The sequence below is a fragment of the Podarcis cretensis genome, assembly GCF_951804945.1.
Source record: "Podarcis cretensis genome assembly, chromosome: 5".
In the NCBI taxonomy this organism is placed as follows: Eukaryota; Metazoa; Chordata; class Lepidosauria; order Squamata; family Lacertidae; genus Podarcis; species Podarcis cretensis.
In genome coordinates, this window is record NC_137174.1 from 58,892,735 (window position 1) to 58,910,649 (window position 17,915).

The 17,915-nt window shown below is 41.2% G+C and overlaps 1 protein-coding gene and 1 long non-coding RNA gene across 4 annotated transcripts in view; one reads left to right on the plus strand and one right to left on the minus strand.

Moving 5' to 3' along the window:
* Nucleotides 1-17,915, plus strand: part of LOC307216861 — a 330,476-nt gene that overhangs the window by 167,414 nt on the left and 145,147 nt on the right. The window lies entirely within an intron of this gene.
* ARMH3 (armadillo like helical domain containing 3) overlaps nucleotides 1-17,915 on the minus strand; it is a 132,526-nt gene that overhangs the window by 33,909 nt on the left and 80,702 nt on the right. The gene's annotated exons all lie outside the window — the stretch shown is intronic.

Sequence of the window (17,915 nt, forward strand, 5' to 3'; positions counted from 1 at the left end):
CATGCTGCCCGATGATTGGCCCACGTAAGCATAGCATGATCAAATACGTGGTCTGGTGTGAGAAAATGAGACTAATGTATTGTATTGTCTTTTATCTGCTGACTGAGGCAAAGCTCTCTCCTTGAATTTGTATCTTTTCGTGGACACACAATAAAGGTTGGGGCAGCAGCAGCTTCTAGGGAGAGCTGCGGCCAGATTTCTACAACCCATTTTGGTGTGAGACTGATTATTTACGGATGGCGAGCGGGTTCTCATCAAGTACTCAAATCCAGAAATTGCCACAATGGTTCTCAGACTTCAATTATGCTGTCCTCAGAAACATTTATTATTATTATTATTATTATTATTATTATTATTATTATTACCCCGCCCATCTGGTTGGGTTACTCTGGGCGGCTTCCAACAGAATATTAAACAGAATAAAACTTCAAACATTAAAAACTTCCCTAAACAGGACTGCCTTCAGATGTCTTCTAAAAGTCAGATAGTTGTTTATTTCCTTGACACCTGGTGGGAGGGCATTCCACAGGGCGGGTGCAGCGAGGGAACTGCCAGAAGGCCCTCGGAGCTGGACCTCAGTGTCCGTGCTGAACGATGGGGGAGGAGACACTCCTTCAAGTATACTGGACCGAGGCCGTTTAGGGCTTTAAAGGTCAGCACCCATACTTTGAATTGTGCTCAGAAACATACTGGGAGCCAGTGTAGGTCTTTCAGGACTGGTGTTATGTGGTCTCAGCTGCCAGGGTAACAGCTGCTATGCTAGTTTCCCAGCAGATGTGATGCTGTTACTTACTAGGAGATGGGAGGTGTGGCAGGGAAGTCAGCGCAGTGCAAGCATGCCAGCAGGACTGCCAAATTCGCATCGTATTGACTTCTTGGTAAGCAAAAGTAATCCATCTGCTGAGAAACTAATGTAGCAGCTGCACCATACCAGATGAGCCACCTATGACTATCCCATAGCACCACTATTTTGGGAAGACTGGTCAGTCATATTACCAGAAAATCTCCAGCACTAAGACAATACTGTATATTAGAGGAGACAGTTTTAAGTCGAGTTCTTCCCAAGCAAATTTTATCAGCCAGAGCAGTCTATGGTGCATTGTGTATACAGTTGCATGTAGCTTCTTAAGTATGCTCTCTGTGGCCTAATGTGATATTAACCGAAACAGATAGTCAACAGCAAAATATGATACTAATGACACTTCTGACCCAACTATAGCATCAAAGGCGGACAGCATGTAAGCAACCTTATCTGCAAAGCGCATAATAAACAAGTCACAGCTGAATGGAGATGCTGACAAGAACAATATATTTCAAATAACTTCCACTTACTCCTCAGTACAATGTTGAATCCCCGTACAAGGCTATTAGAGTCTTAGGAGTTAAGACAATCAAAATGTATTTTTATATATTGAGAATATTTCTAAACCACCCTCCATCAGCAGATTGCAAGGTGGTATATAAAAGTGCAAATAAAATTAAGTCTCACACAACGTACAAATGCAATTTGTGACCAACACAAAATAAAATAAAACAAAGGCAAATGGAGATAAAGCATGAACTTCCTTTTTGTTTCAGGTTGTTAAAAGTATCCCGGTTCTATGAATACAAATACTGATTTCTTTATGGTAAGTGTGATAACAGCTCTTCTAAATGTAAATTGCTTTCATAGACATAGCAGAGGTCAATACATTACATGAACACTAAGGAGATGAAGAAGCGATCCAAACGGTTGCCTACAAAGGCTGCACTTGTTTCCCTAACCTAAAACTTTTCTTAGTTCTTGGAACTAAGTTCTCTCTCCAAACCTCTTGCACACAGAACCCTTAGAATCCATTCCTTATTCCAACTACTAGAGAACATTCGCATAAGCATGCTAAAAGTCTTTATTTTGATAATTTTGCTTTTATATAATCATTGTACAGAATACAGTGCCCCATAATGAGCAAAGAGGGACAAGCAAAACCCTTTGTAAAAAGACAGCTGTATTCATCCAATGAGAAGGAACTGGCTCTCAGCCCACTATGCTTTATCAAGGAGATTAGTGCCAGGGTAGGAATAAAGTTTCATTTTTGGTGGTGATGGGAGGGAAGTATACTTTGAGGAGACGCTTTACCTACTGCTACAAAAAAGTAACAGAGGAGCAAAACAAACACATCCTTCTCAATATACAGCCATACCTCGGGTTAAATATGCTTCGGGTTGAGCATTTTTGGGTTGCGCTCTGCGGCGACCCGGAAGTAACGGAACACGTTAATTCTGTGTTTCGCTGCTCGCGCATGCGCTCAAAATGACGTCAAGCACATGCGCGGAAGTGGCGAATCGCGACCCGTGCATGCGCAGACGCGTCTTGCATTCACTTCAGGATGTGAACGGGGCTCCGGAACGGATCCTGTTGGCATCCAGAGGTACCACTGTAGATATATCTAAACTTAAACATTGAATTCAAGGGGGGGGGGGACCATTAATATTAGATAACAATATTATCAATCCAAAGAGAACAAGAGTAGCTGGAAGTCCCCAGGAGTCCCCAACCTAGGTGATATCCTCTATAAATATTGTATTCATAACACACTCAGACATTCTAGGATTTGGGTAAGGTAAACCAACAAAACTTCACAGTAAGTCCAATTTTTCTCTCTTGGAAGGGGAGGCAGAGTAGTATGTAGCTAGAACATTTCTATCAAGAAGTATTATGGGAAGGAAACAGGGATCACTCCTCCACTTTCCCTTCAGCACAACCCTTAACACTGCCTGAAACAGGAGGAGTAGCTTCTTCTCAAAGCAAGCTGCTCTCCCCCACCAACTGAGACCAGTGACTTTGATGGATTCCACTTGCCTATGCCAGCATCATAATGCAGCACTAATGTATTTTCTGGACCACAAAAATAATTAGTTTTGGTGTGGCTTAGCACTTCTAAAAGTTATTGATTCACTCCAAGCTACATGCAGCATGACCTTTTATCCCTACCCTCCTATGGTAAGAAGGAGCATATGGTATTCATGAGGTGCAGGGAGGGGTTCCTTCATAAACAGATTACACATGACTGCACTTTAATTTAGTCAGATCCAGCCTTCCTACATAGTCCTATTCTGCAGAACTTCGGAGCAAGAGAGCTTGCTATAAAGCACTCTTCTAAGTAGCTAGAAAAGGAGAACTGTGAAGAGGCCACAGAACGAACTATGAATGGAGGGATTCCCATCTGCCATCATTTAGATCCCCTGGGAAACCCACTAAGCCTTCTGAAGCCTGGAACTGGGTGTGTGGAGAGCAGCTGAGTGACCACTCAATGCTATACAATTGTAGACATCCAGAGGAAGTTCCATCAGACTTTGGTGCCTGTCCATAAACTCCAGAGTGAAAGACTAGGGTGAAGTCATCATTTTCAGGGGCCCCTCTTCCTTGTGAGAAAGTTTGGGCTGACCCTTCAAGTGTTCTCAAAATATTGGGTGGTATTCAACTAACCCACCCTGTCAGCGCAAGGATTTCCACCTGCACAATGAGACCTTCTCCCCTCAAGGAGAACAAGCAGCACAAGCAGCAATCCTTGTTCACTTAGCGCTATACTGGATTTCATCCAGTATTTTAAGTGTAGAGAGCTCAGCAGCAATTTTGCAAAGATTTCAGTCTTCCCTTATAGTACCACCTTATTAACGTCAGCCATGCATAAATGGCAAGAAGTACCAAACATGTGAAATGAGATGAATATGACAGAAGGATGAAAAGGGGAAAACGGAGAATAAAATATCCAAGTAAAATTACCTTATGGGCAGCTATAGAGTCAGAGCATAGAATAAATCAATAAAAACAAATTGATAAAAGTAATCAAAAGTGACTGTCAAAAGCCCCATGGCAACAAACAAGGAGGGATGGTCATGGCAGGATCTCTCAGAGGGAGCAGGAAATAGGAGGAGGGGTCCAGATAGTCTGCCCAGATGCTGCTGGACATCCCAGCTGTCAACCTGCCTCTAGAGATTGAGATTGCCCTGGCAACCAGGGAGGTAAATGAGCCTGAATCAGATAGTGAGCTGGCCCCATCTCCAAAGATGTGCTGTTAAATGTGCTGGCAAGCAGATCCAGCCTACACACAGGAGTGCCCGCTTGCTTGGAGTCCAGTCCCATTGTTTGGGACATGAATCATGTGACCATCCTGCTCTGCAAAGCAGGAGCAAAGTGGACATGTCAGCTGTTGTGACAATGTGTTAGCTTCTGCCAACCATGTTTCTTACACTTTTATTTCTGAATTACTGATTCTGTAGCCTGTATCTTAATCTATGTTTAAACTATGTGATGACTTTTGGAATAAAGCCTTTGAGAATTCTCAAGTCGAGAGTCCGAGTACTTTGTCTGAGAGTGGGAGCCAGGAGAGTGATGCTTGATGAACTACTCATATATATTGTCAATTGAAAAACATATTTTTAAGTAATAGCTAGAAGACCATTACCTCCAGTACAGACCAGGGCAAATTTTAAGATTTTCCAATGAGACCCTGTCGGTGTTTCCACAACTACCAGATTACTACAGGCCTTGTAGTGATAACATTCGCCATCTCCCTGTGGAATGATGTGCAATTCATGAGCCTTTAAATGCTTCTTAAAAACTTGCCTGTTTACACAAGCTTTTTTAAGAAAACTCTTGACTCTTAATTTTAAATTGTTTTTGTTTTGCACACTAGTTTTATTTCTGATACAGATTTGTTCTGCTATAAGATTTTAATTATATATACATATTTTAAGCTCTAAGAGACAAATAGTCACCTGAGCCAGCAAGTTTATTTGGAAAAAAAACACTGGTGTGGGTGTAGAGAGAATACATAATGTGGGTGTGGATATTACATAATGTGTAGCTTGGCCATTACTCTTTTCCTAGTGAGCGTTCATATACTTAAACTGTTTCAGCCAGAAGACACCCAACCCTGGTTATGTCCATAGAACTCAAGTACTCCTTCGGTGTACTTGCTTACGACTTCCTCCGGATACTGGTGGTAATACAGGCAGAGTCAGCAGGCCTAACATTACTACTACTGTTGCTTCATGCAAACAACAAATAGATTTTATGAGAGCACTAATTTCCTCTTGAACATGATGTGTACTACCCTGACTCATCATATCAAATTGTGGGGAGAATCATAGCTCAGTGAAAGAGTACATGTGATACATACAAAACAATCCCAAGTTCAACCTGACATCTCCAGGTGGGCTGGGAGAGACACACGAAATTCTGGAGAGCTGCTGCCAGTCAGTGTAGGCAATACTGAGCTAAAGGGAAAAATGAACTGCCGCTGTATAAACAGCCTTCTGTGCTCCTTTGCTCTAAAAGTTTAATTATGGGTACTTGTCCAAGTAAGAAATTTGCCCTGGAGTACATTGCTTGCCTCATAACTTGCCTCTGAGCAATTAACTCAATTGGATAAGTTTATTGTTACCATGCTTATACAAATCCGATATATATATAATCAAGGCAACTGTGACTTAACTCTCTTCAAATGCATCCTTCTCACGGTTTCAATTCCAGAAGTAGGTGAGCAAAACAGAATAAAGCAAAGCCAGCAAAAAATATTTAAAAATCTGTACTATTCCCCTGGTTCACATCTGAAGCTGGGTTCAATTGGCTCTTCCCTTAGTAATGTGCTTTATTCACAGCACCCCAACTTCTAACCTCATAAAGTCACTGAACTGTACATTAGTATAAACACAAAAGCCCTGTTTTAGACAGTTCTGTGCTTTAAAGATGCATCTATTCCATGCTATTCTACATTTCTTTTTCAGATTAATAATGCAACTGTGAGGCAAATTATCTAAGAATTAACTACTCGAGAGCAAAACTATTGTAATTCAGGTCTCTGCTATGGATCCAGAATACCCTGGACAGGTCTCCTAATTTATAGATTAGCCACAAACAGGATATTGATTCGCCTTAAACTCAGAGCTGTTTGAGACAGACACTATTTTCCATGGCAAATGAACATCAAAGTAATTTTCTTTCACAGAACTGGGCAGGAAACAACCTTGTGCTAAGGCACCTTTGACTAGCACATATTTCATCGCTGAAGTGGTAACACAAATTCACTGGAATTCTGCAACATTAACGAATTTGCTTTAGCACAAACTGAAAGTCAGCCTGCTGAGAGACAAAGGCAGACTTTTAATCTGCAAAAGAACACACCTGTTTGGCAGGAAGCTTCTGATTAGAAAGGCAAGGTTAGGGGAAAGCCAGGTTTATGTCTCCTTCGGTGCATAGAAGATGCATTCAGACATAATGCTGAGCCAAGAGGTATGGCTTGTTTAATCACACTGGGCAAAAGTTCCATGCTTGTGGCTTGTTTCTCCCACAAAAGAAATGTTGGCTTCAGATCATGGTTTATGTGGAGGGAAGCAAACCATAAGAATTGGTTCAGATGCAACGCTAAGTCAACTGCTGTTTCCCTGATCCACTGTGGCAGGAGCAAAGAGGGAGAGCTCAAACTGTGCGCACCTTTTAAAACTTTTAACATTGCAATCATGCTTTAAATGAGCCATCAAGTAACAGGAATCTTTTCTTTGTTGCTGTTGTTGTTTTATTAAACCTGGGCAAAAAAACCAGAGTTAGTTGCTCCAGATTTTTGGGGTTCTTTCTCCCAAAGATGTCTGCTGGCATGAGAAATCTTGCATTCTCATCCTCCTCCATCTTCCTTTTCATTACTGGAGCCCAATTGCCTCCACTTCACCACCAGTCAGCTATGCAGATAATGAAAGGTAACGAGTTCCACTAATTCCTTCCTCTTTACTTAGTTGGTCCATAAGCCAACGAAAGTTATCACCTCTCTGTTTCAACACCCCCTCGAATTGTGTTCTGTTTCTAACCTAGTTTTTCTGCACACCTAAGGCATAAGCTCTTCAGCTCTTAACTCTTTGCCAAACCACTGCATTATTCACATACCTTCCCTCATGACACACTGTGCCCCTGCCCCAAGAAAAGCACCTCTTCCTCTGCTCTGCTATCCTCACTTATTTACACCCCCTGGAAACCTGCTCTCTTCTCTCATCCCAGAAACCACTAGCATTTACATCAATAATCACTTTAAAATCCTCTAATTGTGCCCAACTTCCTAGCATTTGCAAAAATAACCACTTTAAAACCATCTATTTGTGCCCAACTTCCTCTCCCCCACCACCTTTCCATACTCTTACTAGAGAATTGGGATATTTTACAGCACATGCTTGCTTTTCTGCTTAGCTCCTGCTTTTACCTATAGTTGCCAGAATAATGAACAGTTCTGAGCATTTATTAGCACCATAAATTCTGGTTAGGATTAAGTGCTTTAAATAAATTGTTTCATTAATTTCTTCTTGATAAAATTCACTGCTCTCCTCTGGAATACTCTTGTCTCAGGCCTCTTAAATTCTCTTTAAAAAGAACATCAGATTTCAGTAGCACTTGAACACCAGCATTAACACAACATTCAAAATTCCTCTCCAAATGTTAAGGGTCCATGTCTGAAAAGTGCACACAGGCGTGTCAACCAGGGCATATGGTAACAGAACATCCCACCATATGCCAGCTGACACACAAAACCCAATCTATAATCTTTAAACAATGGCCTAATAGTGCTGTAATGGGCAACCCTGAGCAGAGAGGTTGCTGACATTCTGAACCAGCTCCCATGGCTTCTGCCATTGTGAATTCAAGTCAAGTAAACCATTCAAGAAGCAGCCAAAGAGGAAGCTCTTGCTGCAGCTAGGACTTTCCTCCTAACCCAGCTTTAATGATAAGGCTGCTGTTCCTCTGTGCAAAGTGTCAGGGTTGTTTTCCTCCTCAGTAATGAGCATAAAAATAAACCAGTGAGTTTACGCTTTAAAAGGAGGGATCCACTAGCCACAAAAATAAACGGCAGGGGGGAAAGCAAAACAAAGGGATAGTTTCATCAGACAGTATAAGCAGATTCTTTTTAAGGGTACAGAAAAATATTTGAGTCAGCAGTGTTGTCAGATGGTAGGAGAAAGCAACCTGTTACACCTGTTCATTCCTGTCATGTAGGGATGTATTCTTTGTGTGGTAGATGGATTCTGTGTTGAGGGAGCCTCACATCCCATTTTAAAGAAGCAGGGGGGAAAGTACAGAAGAGAGCCTGCTTGTGTAGGCTGAACCTTCAGCAGCTTTTCAGCCTCTCTTGTTTTCATCTGGCTCCGTTTGCTTCCAAAAGGGAACACACTGAATGCTTTTGATTCCTTCCCCAGCACTCAATTTTCTATCTCTCATCACTTTCTGGTTATTAAGCAATTCAGTCTATCTCTGTAGCTTGAAGAATAAGCTAATTTTCTGCTGCAACGCATGGCTGTAGATTTAAGATGAGTGATGTATCCGAGTTCTCACCCCCCCACCCCTCTTAAATCACTGCTCTTTGACTTCTGCCAGAGTAGATAGCAGAGGTCCAAAGATCAACCACTTCAGTGTGACCATTTACCAGTCACAATGCATATAAAGCAGGTATTCACAGCAACCTTTCACACAGCATATCTGTCACATGTCAGCAAGAGCTTTCCTATGGAAATAAAATGCCTCTGCACCCAATGAGCCATAATGAGTTCACATTGGACAATAACAGTGCCTGATTGGGACATAGATTCTTTAAACATCCATAAACATCAAAAAGGCATTCATTTACAAAGCAGTTGTTAGTGAAGCTAATGGCTGATTAATTCAGAGGGAACCCTGGGAAGCAGGGCCACTCTATCAACTCTGTTGGAAGACCAACTCCATCAGGCTTATTCCTCAACCACCACATGGCAGCAACCATTCTATCAGGCCACAGCAGAGAGGGAGATGAGAGGAATGGCCTTTCCACCTGTCCTGCTATGAGAACAACAACATTTGGGCTCATCCTCTCCCTAAACAGCTAGTCCTTAAACTTAGATAATAACTGGTGTGTGCTTGCCTCCTCTTCCTTTCTCATCTCTTTCTCCTTTTGTATTGTGTTAGTTGGGTCAGAAGCTAGCAGGCAGGGACTGTATTGTTTTCATTATTCACATGTTAGCCAGTCAGTTAAAAATTTCAAGCATTCTGGATCATTCACCAAGACATCCATCCTTCTGCATAAAGATTTGCAGCCCAGGAGGCTTAAAAGTAAGCAAACGGACCATGAGGATTTATTCTAACCAACCACAGACACCAGTGCTCCTGTTAGGCACCTTAACTATGCCTTTGGGTACAACATAAATAAGTCCACTTTGTACCGCTCATCTACTACATGTACTTTGTCCATATTTCCCAGTGGCTAGCTGTAATTTCTGTAGAAGCCCCCTAACCTGCCAAATAAATTTTCAAGGTAAACATATAAAATAATTATGAATCATGCCTCTTAAAATGCTATGAGTAGGGCAATCATTCAAGTAACAATGCAGTTGTTGTGAGACAAGGTATTAAAACTAAAGAAGTGGAACATGAGTTGCGATGGTCTTAAATTATACTAAATAAATTATTTGAAGGTGGCTTAACACATGACTTTTGCTTCCACACTCGAAGGGCTAAGTCCATACTTTTCAAGGGGGGTAAGTATTGCCATGGGAGGTACCATTGTTTCCATTGACTCTGTCTTTAGCCTAAATATTGAGCAAGGCAGTGAACTTGTCTATCAAAAGCATAAACACAGATGTATTATGGAGTTCATACACACAACTCTATACTGTGCTTGGCAAAGGATATGTGAAGCAACATCTTTTTTTCAAAAGCTTTCCATTTTGTTTGGTCTACCATGTACACAGCAACCAGCCCCAACAGCCCTGCGGTGGAGCAAAGATGCCATGTTTAAGCAAGGGTGGAAATAGCATGGTGTCTACATTGCTATTTGTTATTGCAGACGTCACCTGGAGAAAATGTCTGATATGAAAGGAAACATTCAGACACAGCTACATATGCACACTCTTCCAACATTCAGCTATCAGAGACAAAAGTCCTGAGGCAAAAATGTAGAGAGGCCCACTCTACATAGAGTCTATGGTGTGTATTGGTAGCTACATAAGGCTAATTATGGCTCTAAGGCAGAATGCTGGGTAGGCTACCACCAGCAGAACATGGCAGCTATGTATCTCATTATTGATCTGCAATTGTTTCATGGTTGTCACTATTTAATACTGCTTCTCCTTAGGGCAGTTTCTCTTTTATACAGGCATGCTTGCCTCAGGCTACAGATGGGTGAGAATGGGCCTCTCTGTGTATCTAAAACTAAGGGTGGCTATCCCACAATCCTCCAAATGTTGTTGGAACTGCATTGGTCATGCTGTCTAAGTCTAAGGGAACAAAAAACATCTAAAGGGTTATAGGCCAGTTACCCCTGCCCTAGACACTGCTTTCTAGAAATCTCACCAGGTGGTTACATGGATAATTGCTTGCATGTTTCACTGAGTGAAATATGAAAGATGGGTGAGAAGTGGTATGAAGAGAAGATGCTGACTCACTATGTGGAGGCAGCTGCTGGGGGAAACAATTTAAAAGTGAGCTTCACGCATATCAGCTTTAACACAAAACATTATAATCTCTCATCCTATTGGTTAATATACCCAAAGACTCAACAATCTCCCAGCTGAAATTGTTATTAAGCTGGAAGAATGTTTTTCTCTCTTCTGTAATAAGGTTTCCTTACTCAAATTGCTTTGCTAAACTTATACCGTGATAAACAGGCTCAGTGGTCTGCCTTACTCCTACTCATTGCTCGTCACACACTACAGCCTGCGTAATATGGGGAGTGAATGAAAACACATACTCAGAAACACCTTTTATGTTCTTTGTGTCCCTTTCTGGCCGTGATGATGAAGGTAAAAGGCAAATTAAGGTTCTGGCGAAACCTGCATTCTAGGTGAAGGTAACTAAAGGGATGGGTCACTAGGGATGAGCATTAGACTATGTGATGGGACTCAGCAGTGTAAGAATTACCACAAAACTTCAGGCGCCAGTTCCCTAGTCACTTCGTAATAGGCACTGCTGGCAAATGTTGAGTCCTACTCCCACCCACCCCCTGCAACAGTAATAACTGTAAATTGGCTCATATGCTTCAAAATAAATCATAATGGGTTTAGATTCCAGTCCTCTGAGACTTAAAACACTTCAGAGTCTGGTGCTGGCAAAAAGCAAAAATATTTTAATTACTCTTTACGCTCATTAGTAGTCTAATTAGTCATTTTATTACATGCTTCTTCCCTTTAAAAAAAGCATGACGCATCTGGGGTTCCTTTTGCTGTGGCTTGTGCAGATCACATGCCAGCTTCAAAATATGCCAAGCAATGAGTGACATTTAGAATGTTTATTCTACATTCCAGAGGGGCAGCCAGGTTAGTCAACAGAGATAATGCCTATCACAAAGCTTACACAATGTAAAGTGAAATATAGAATATGCACAGAGATTTATTCCTCCATATGCTATGCTTGGCCCTCTGTATTTGACACAATGGTTCATGTAATGACTAGACTACCTTGAAAGGGCTCAACCACCTCATACTCTTCTTCCAGAAAGAAAACAATAGAGCCAGGCTTACAACACGCCCCATGGGTTCCTCATACTAAAGTTTAAGAAACAGGAAAAGCTTTTCTTAAGAACACAGTAGCTTGTGTTTCACATCAGATACATGACTGGAATAAAATAACATGTGGAAGAACAGGCATGAAAAGCAGCTTTTTAGGGGCATCCAAACAGTTGAATAGCTTGGGAATCTGCAAGATGCCCAGTTATAGCAAAGGCGCTTATTGATGGGCAGTGTACCATAACCAAAATGTGATAATGTTAAGAAAAGAAGAGGAATTAAATGCTACTCAAGTCAAGTTCTGAGTCACTACCAGGCATATCAATATAGATTCCTGCACTGCAGGGGGTTGAATTAGATGGCTCTTGGGTTAACTTCCTGCTCTACAATTCTATGATTCTATAGGTTTCCTGCTAGAGAGTGGCAGGATGCTCACAAGGGGTCTCTGGCCAATCACAACTAGCAGCCAGCAGACTTAAGGTGCTTCTCATGAAGAAGATGGTGACCCTTTCCCAGGAAATGTGAACTGAGCTTGATTACTAGTTAAAGATGTTTCTTTGAGGAATCTTCTGGGAAAACATAATGGCTGAATAATGGCATGTGGTTGAATTATATATGGCAAAGGTTCCAGGAGCTAATTTGGCTTTTGCATATGTTGTAGCCAATACTGGGGTTCAATCCCATGCCTAGGGGGGGTCAGTCAGCTTAAAGCAATATTTGTTTTCGTACTACTCTGGAATGAATCTAAAGTGTAGAGTAACGTCAAAGTATCACATAGTTCCAGAGCACACGCAGAGTTCTCATTAAGAATGAGCTCCAGCAAGACAATAGAAATTCACTAAAGCAATGAATTTTTTGATTCAGCAGGGAGTTGGACTAGCAATTTCTCTTTGTATCCTAGCAGTTTAATTCTAGCTGCTGCCAAGAGAAGTACTTCCAAATTGTGCTGATGCACACCCCTTCTCAACATCCCAGAAGAATAAGAAATTCAAAACAGTGATCCCCTTGGCTTGGAGCATATTGCCAATGTGTAACATATTCAAAATTCAGCAGTGCTCACAAAAATATACTTACAGACCACAAATGTAGCTTCAACCCTGATAATAATTATGGTAAAATGCCCTTACAGATAAAGCACATCTCTAAAAATGTAGTACAGATGCAATACTTGAGATGAGAATTCAGATGAAAAAAGTGAAGTATTAATATTCTCATCCTAACATTGTCACACACTAAATACTGCCACCATTGAGGTTACTAGGATAAACACCAGTAAAAGTGGAACTGAGTATTATGGGATGCAACAAATGTTCCTATGTCAGGTTTGCATTCTACCATAAATGTAATAACAGCATCTCTAAAATGAGGTGAAGGAACTGAGGCTATAGCATAAGTTGCTTTTGAAAATAAAAATATTTTTCCCCTTAAACAGCTACAGTATCATTGAATGAACACAAAAACGTCTACAATGTCTAAGCCCACATATACTTGCACAGTATACATTACACCAGTCAATTATCATTTGCTAAACTTTGTTGTTACTAGGAGGTATCTACAACCTTCTATTTGAAGCTTCACTGACATCACATCTCACCCCCAAGTATCTTTCTGTTGTAACACATTGTACAGTGGTGCCCCACAAGACGAACGCCTCGCAAGACGAAAAATCCGCTAGGCGAAAGGGTTTTCCGTTTTGGAGGCGCTTCGCAAAACGAATTTCCCTACGGGCTTGCTTCGCAAGATGAAATGTCTTGCGAGTTTTTCCGACTTTTTTTCCCTCCCCCCTTTTTCTAAGCTGCTTATCTGCTTATCCGCTAAGCTGATAAGCCGCTAAAAGCCGCTAAAAGCCGCTAATAGCGCTAATCCGCTAAGCCGTCAATGGGCCTGCTTCGCAAGACGAAAAAACCGCTAGACGAAGAGAATCGCGGAACGGATTCTTTTCGTCTTGCGAGGCACCACTGTATAAAGATGATAGCCCATTTTAGGAATCATGAAATACAACAGCCTTTGCCAAGCTGGTGCCCTCCAGATCTGGACTACAATTCCCATGAGCTGCACTATTGTGGCTATGCTAGTGCTGCCACAATTCAACATATGTCGGCCGGGGGATGGTTCCTAACCCATTAAAATTATACTGGTTTTTTTAAAAGTGGGAGAGCTGAGGGACAGTGTTAGCCTGGTGTTCTGAAGCAGCTCCCTACTGAGTTTTCAGTTATTTGTTTGCTCGGCATCAGCAATGTGCATGCTGGGGAATAATTTACCAGAGAATCTAGCCTTGTATGAGGAACTAATCCACATACTCACTGAGGTATTTTGTAAACACTTCTGGAGGTTTATTATCGGTAGTGGCGCCCGCCCTGTGGAACGCCCTTCCAGCAGATGTCAAAGCGATAAACAACTACCTGACATTCAGAAGACATCTTAAGGCAGCCCTGTTCAGGGAAGTTTTTAACGTGTGATATTTTACTGTATTTTTGGTTTCTATGGAAGCCGCCCAGCCAGATGGGCGGGGTATAAATAATAAATTATTATTATTATTATTATTATTATTATTATTATTATTTCCATCCTTTGTATTGATGCAGATGAGCCACTTAGGAGACGTGTAAGTTCTAAACCACAGAGCCTAGGGCTTGCCGATCAGAAGGTCGGCAGTTCGAATCCCCGCAACGGGGTGAGCTCCCATTGCTCGGTCCCTGCTCCTGCCAACCTAGCAGTTCGAAAGCACGTCAAAGTGCAAGTAGATAAATAGGTACCGCTCTGGCGGGAAGGTAAAGAGTATTTCCATGCGCTGCTCTGGTTTGCCAGTTGCAGCTTAGTCATGCTGGCCACATGACCCGGAAGCTGTATGCCGGCTCCCTTGGCCAGCCAGTAAAGCAAGATGAGCACCGCAACCCCAGAGTCGTTCGCGACTGGACTTAACAGTCAGGGGATCCTCGACCTTTACCTTTAAGTTCACTATGGGTTTCCCAATGCACATCTTGGGGGTCTGAATATGTAAGAAAGGCATTGGGGCTTGGATGCTCAGACAGAGTACAGTGGTGCCTCGCAAGACGAAAATAATCCGTTCCGCGAGTCTCTTCGTCTAGCGGTTTTTTCGTCTTGCGAAGCATCCCTATTAGCGGCTTAGCGGATTAGCGCTATTAGCGGCTTAGCGGCTATTAGCGGATTAGCGGCTAAGCGGCTATTAACGGCATAGCGGCTTAGAAAAAGGGGGGGGGAAAGGGAAAAAACTCACAAGACTCGCAAGACGTTTTCGTCTTGCGAAGCAAGCCCATAGGGAAATTCGTCTTGCGAAGCGCCTCGAAAAACGGAAAACACTTTCGTCTAGCGGGTTTTTCGTCTTGCGAGGCATTCGTCTTGCGGGGCACCACTGTAAAAGGATTGGAAGTGGGGTCGTGGTAAAAAAAAGAGAGAAACTATTTATAGTCCAAATCTTGTTGTCGACAACCAGCCAGAGACTCAGCAGAACTACAGGTGCAACTAACTAAAATGCAGATGATCCAAATAAATGTGCCCTTGATTCCTTGTTCTGGCAAAGGGGTGTGGGGGTGTGAGTGGGTGTGCGCACGCACACAGTTCAAGGATAGACAATACATGGAGTATTTATTTTCTGGTGCTCTTCTAGATACTAGGCATTTTTCTTTTTTTCTTAATTTCTTGACTTTTCTTATATTTATCTTGGATTTGTAGCTCTGCAAAATTCACTTATCTGTGGATTCAAGCAATAGTCAACTCAAATGTTGTTTTTAAGAAGTTACAAGGTACATTCTTTACAAGGTACATTCTTTACAAGGTACATTCTTTCCACAACTGTACAACTTCAGAGATGTAGGGCAGATACGCATGCCTGAACTGCCATTTTCAGGAAGAGAGCCTGAGGAATCAAGGCAAATAGTAGTGACAAGTTCTAGACATTACTGACAACTGAAAAGAACCAAGTCACTAGGCCCAGATGGTATCCTTCCAAGAATTCTTAACTCAAATGCAGAATTGCTCATCTTCTCACAAAAATATATAACATGTTCCTAAGGTCAGCCTCTGTACAAAACGACTGTAAGGTGCTCAAAGTTATGTCAGTGTTTAAAAATGGATCCAGAAAATGGCAGGCTAGTTAGCTTAACATATATTCCAGATAAATTGTTGGAAAGCATAAAATTATCAAGCACAAAGAAGGACAAATCCTGCCAAAAACGAAACAAGGCTTCTGCAAAGGAAAGTCCTATCTCATTAACCTTTTAGTGTTCTTTGAGTGTCAGTAAGCAAGTGCATAGGGGTAATGCAGTAGACACTATTACCTTCACAAAGTCTTCAGCGGCAACTGAGATTTAGTGCAAGATATAAATGTTGAAACAACTAGAAATACTGACTACATTACTATCAGAAAGCTCTAATTCACACCTTGTATCAAAAGCTTTGGGGAACAATTTTTTTTTTTAAGTCTTTCTTAAAAAATGTGAGAGATGCCCAATCTGTATAGGAACTGCACTGTGAAATACCTTTGTGTCTTATAACTCCATCAAATACAATCTCTGCTAACAGTTACAGAGAGCAAACATAATAAACATTCCTCAGCCTCTCGGTTCCCAAGTTGTCTACTTAAAAGACAGCCTGCTCCCACTTGATCTTGCCCATCTGTTGAGGTCTTCAAGAAAGGCCTCGCTCAGCTTCCTACAGGTGTGAGATGTGCAGCTGGAAAGAATATAGGATAAGGCCCTCTTGGCTACAGCACACAAACATGGTAGGATCATCTGGCCCCTTCCTTATTTGACCTTCTGACATTTAGAGAAGAGTGTCTCACTTCAACAGGCCTTCAATATTTATTTGCTCTCCCTCCTTGCATTGGTGTTGATTATTTTCCTGCTGCTCTTGCTCTCTCTCACTCACTGTTTGAAATAACATTGTTTATTCTATTTTTTTGGTATGCAAATTTGAGGACATCTGGGTGGAAAATAAAATGGAAGTATTTAGCACCCTGTGGCTCCTAATACTGCTAACTGGTAGTGAAGTAAGGGCTGCCCTCTGCCTACATTTTATAGAGCTGCTTCCTCTGTTTTCTAAAGCACAACATGATATTTAAAGAGGAAACAGCAATACGATTTTAAAGGAGCAGCCAAAAAACTAAAAGCAAAACATGCTGTGTAAGAATTAATAATAATTAAAGAAAAGAAAAAGCCAGTGTAATTAGCACACAAAGCATGGAATGGTCTAACTAATCATGCCATGAAGAAATTGGATAAAAAAGTATGCACTTTTATGGAGCAATTTAGCCTGGCAAGCAATTAATCCTGGAAGTACTATGTTAAATGAATAGGTTTCCCTTTAAGGAGATTGCATTTATCACCAGTAATGTATTCTAAGCAATTTGTCAGACGATCACAGACTTTACATTTGAGATGGTTATCTAGTCCACACAGAAGAGTGATTTCTGACCGTCAGGAAAGAATGAGTGTGGTCTATATACTAAAGCAATGATAAACACCAAGGAATAAGAGTACAGTATTAGAGCCTTCCAACGAATACAGCAATCTTTCATGTAGTCTAATGCAGAAAAGGAAGAAAGCCAGGAACTCAGCATTAGCTTTTCATGAACTAATTTATTTTGCACAGGGTCTCATACACAGAAAGATAGAGGAGACCACAAAAGAATTCTCCCAACCAAAACTACTTTATTGAATTCTAGTAGGATGCATGTCACAAATCAATTCTTTACCAACCCATTTTCCAGTTCATAATTGTTCGGTATAGTCTGAAGGCACACAAGACCACCACCTTATACATCAGTATGCCACCTTGGATTTCACAATTGAAGAAAGGTAGGATACAAATGTAAGAAATAAATGTTGGGTTTTTTTCTATTCATTCATTCATTCATTCATTCATTCATTCATTCATTCATTTGATTTATATATCACCCTTCATCATAAGACCTCAGGACAGTTTTCTAGATGAGAGTGGGAAGATATTTGGCACTGGGTGGAATACAGAAGATGATTGGCTACTTAGGATGGTTAACTAAACATTCATTTTCTCAAGTTCACTTTACAGCTGATTTGTCTTGTCTCCTCATATTCCTACCATACAATTGCAAGAATTTTCCTTGTGGCAAAAATTTTATTTTCTACATAACTCTCCCCACCCTTCTTTAAAGCTTTAGTGGCTGTATTAGGGTGCTTAACTCAACTGTATGAATAGTTGCAGAAGGGGAGGGAAGAACTACAGGAAAATGAAATTAAAGGTTTACTCCAATGAAGCTCAAACCCCGTAAAGCTGCTGCCCTTGGAAGTACCAAATATCCAGTTTCACTTATTTCTCTGGACACTGAAAAAGTGTTTGACAAAATATACTGGCAATTTATGTTTGTTACTTTGGAAAAACTTTGATTTCCTCAAGAATATACAAAGTGAATTAGAATATTATAC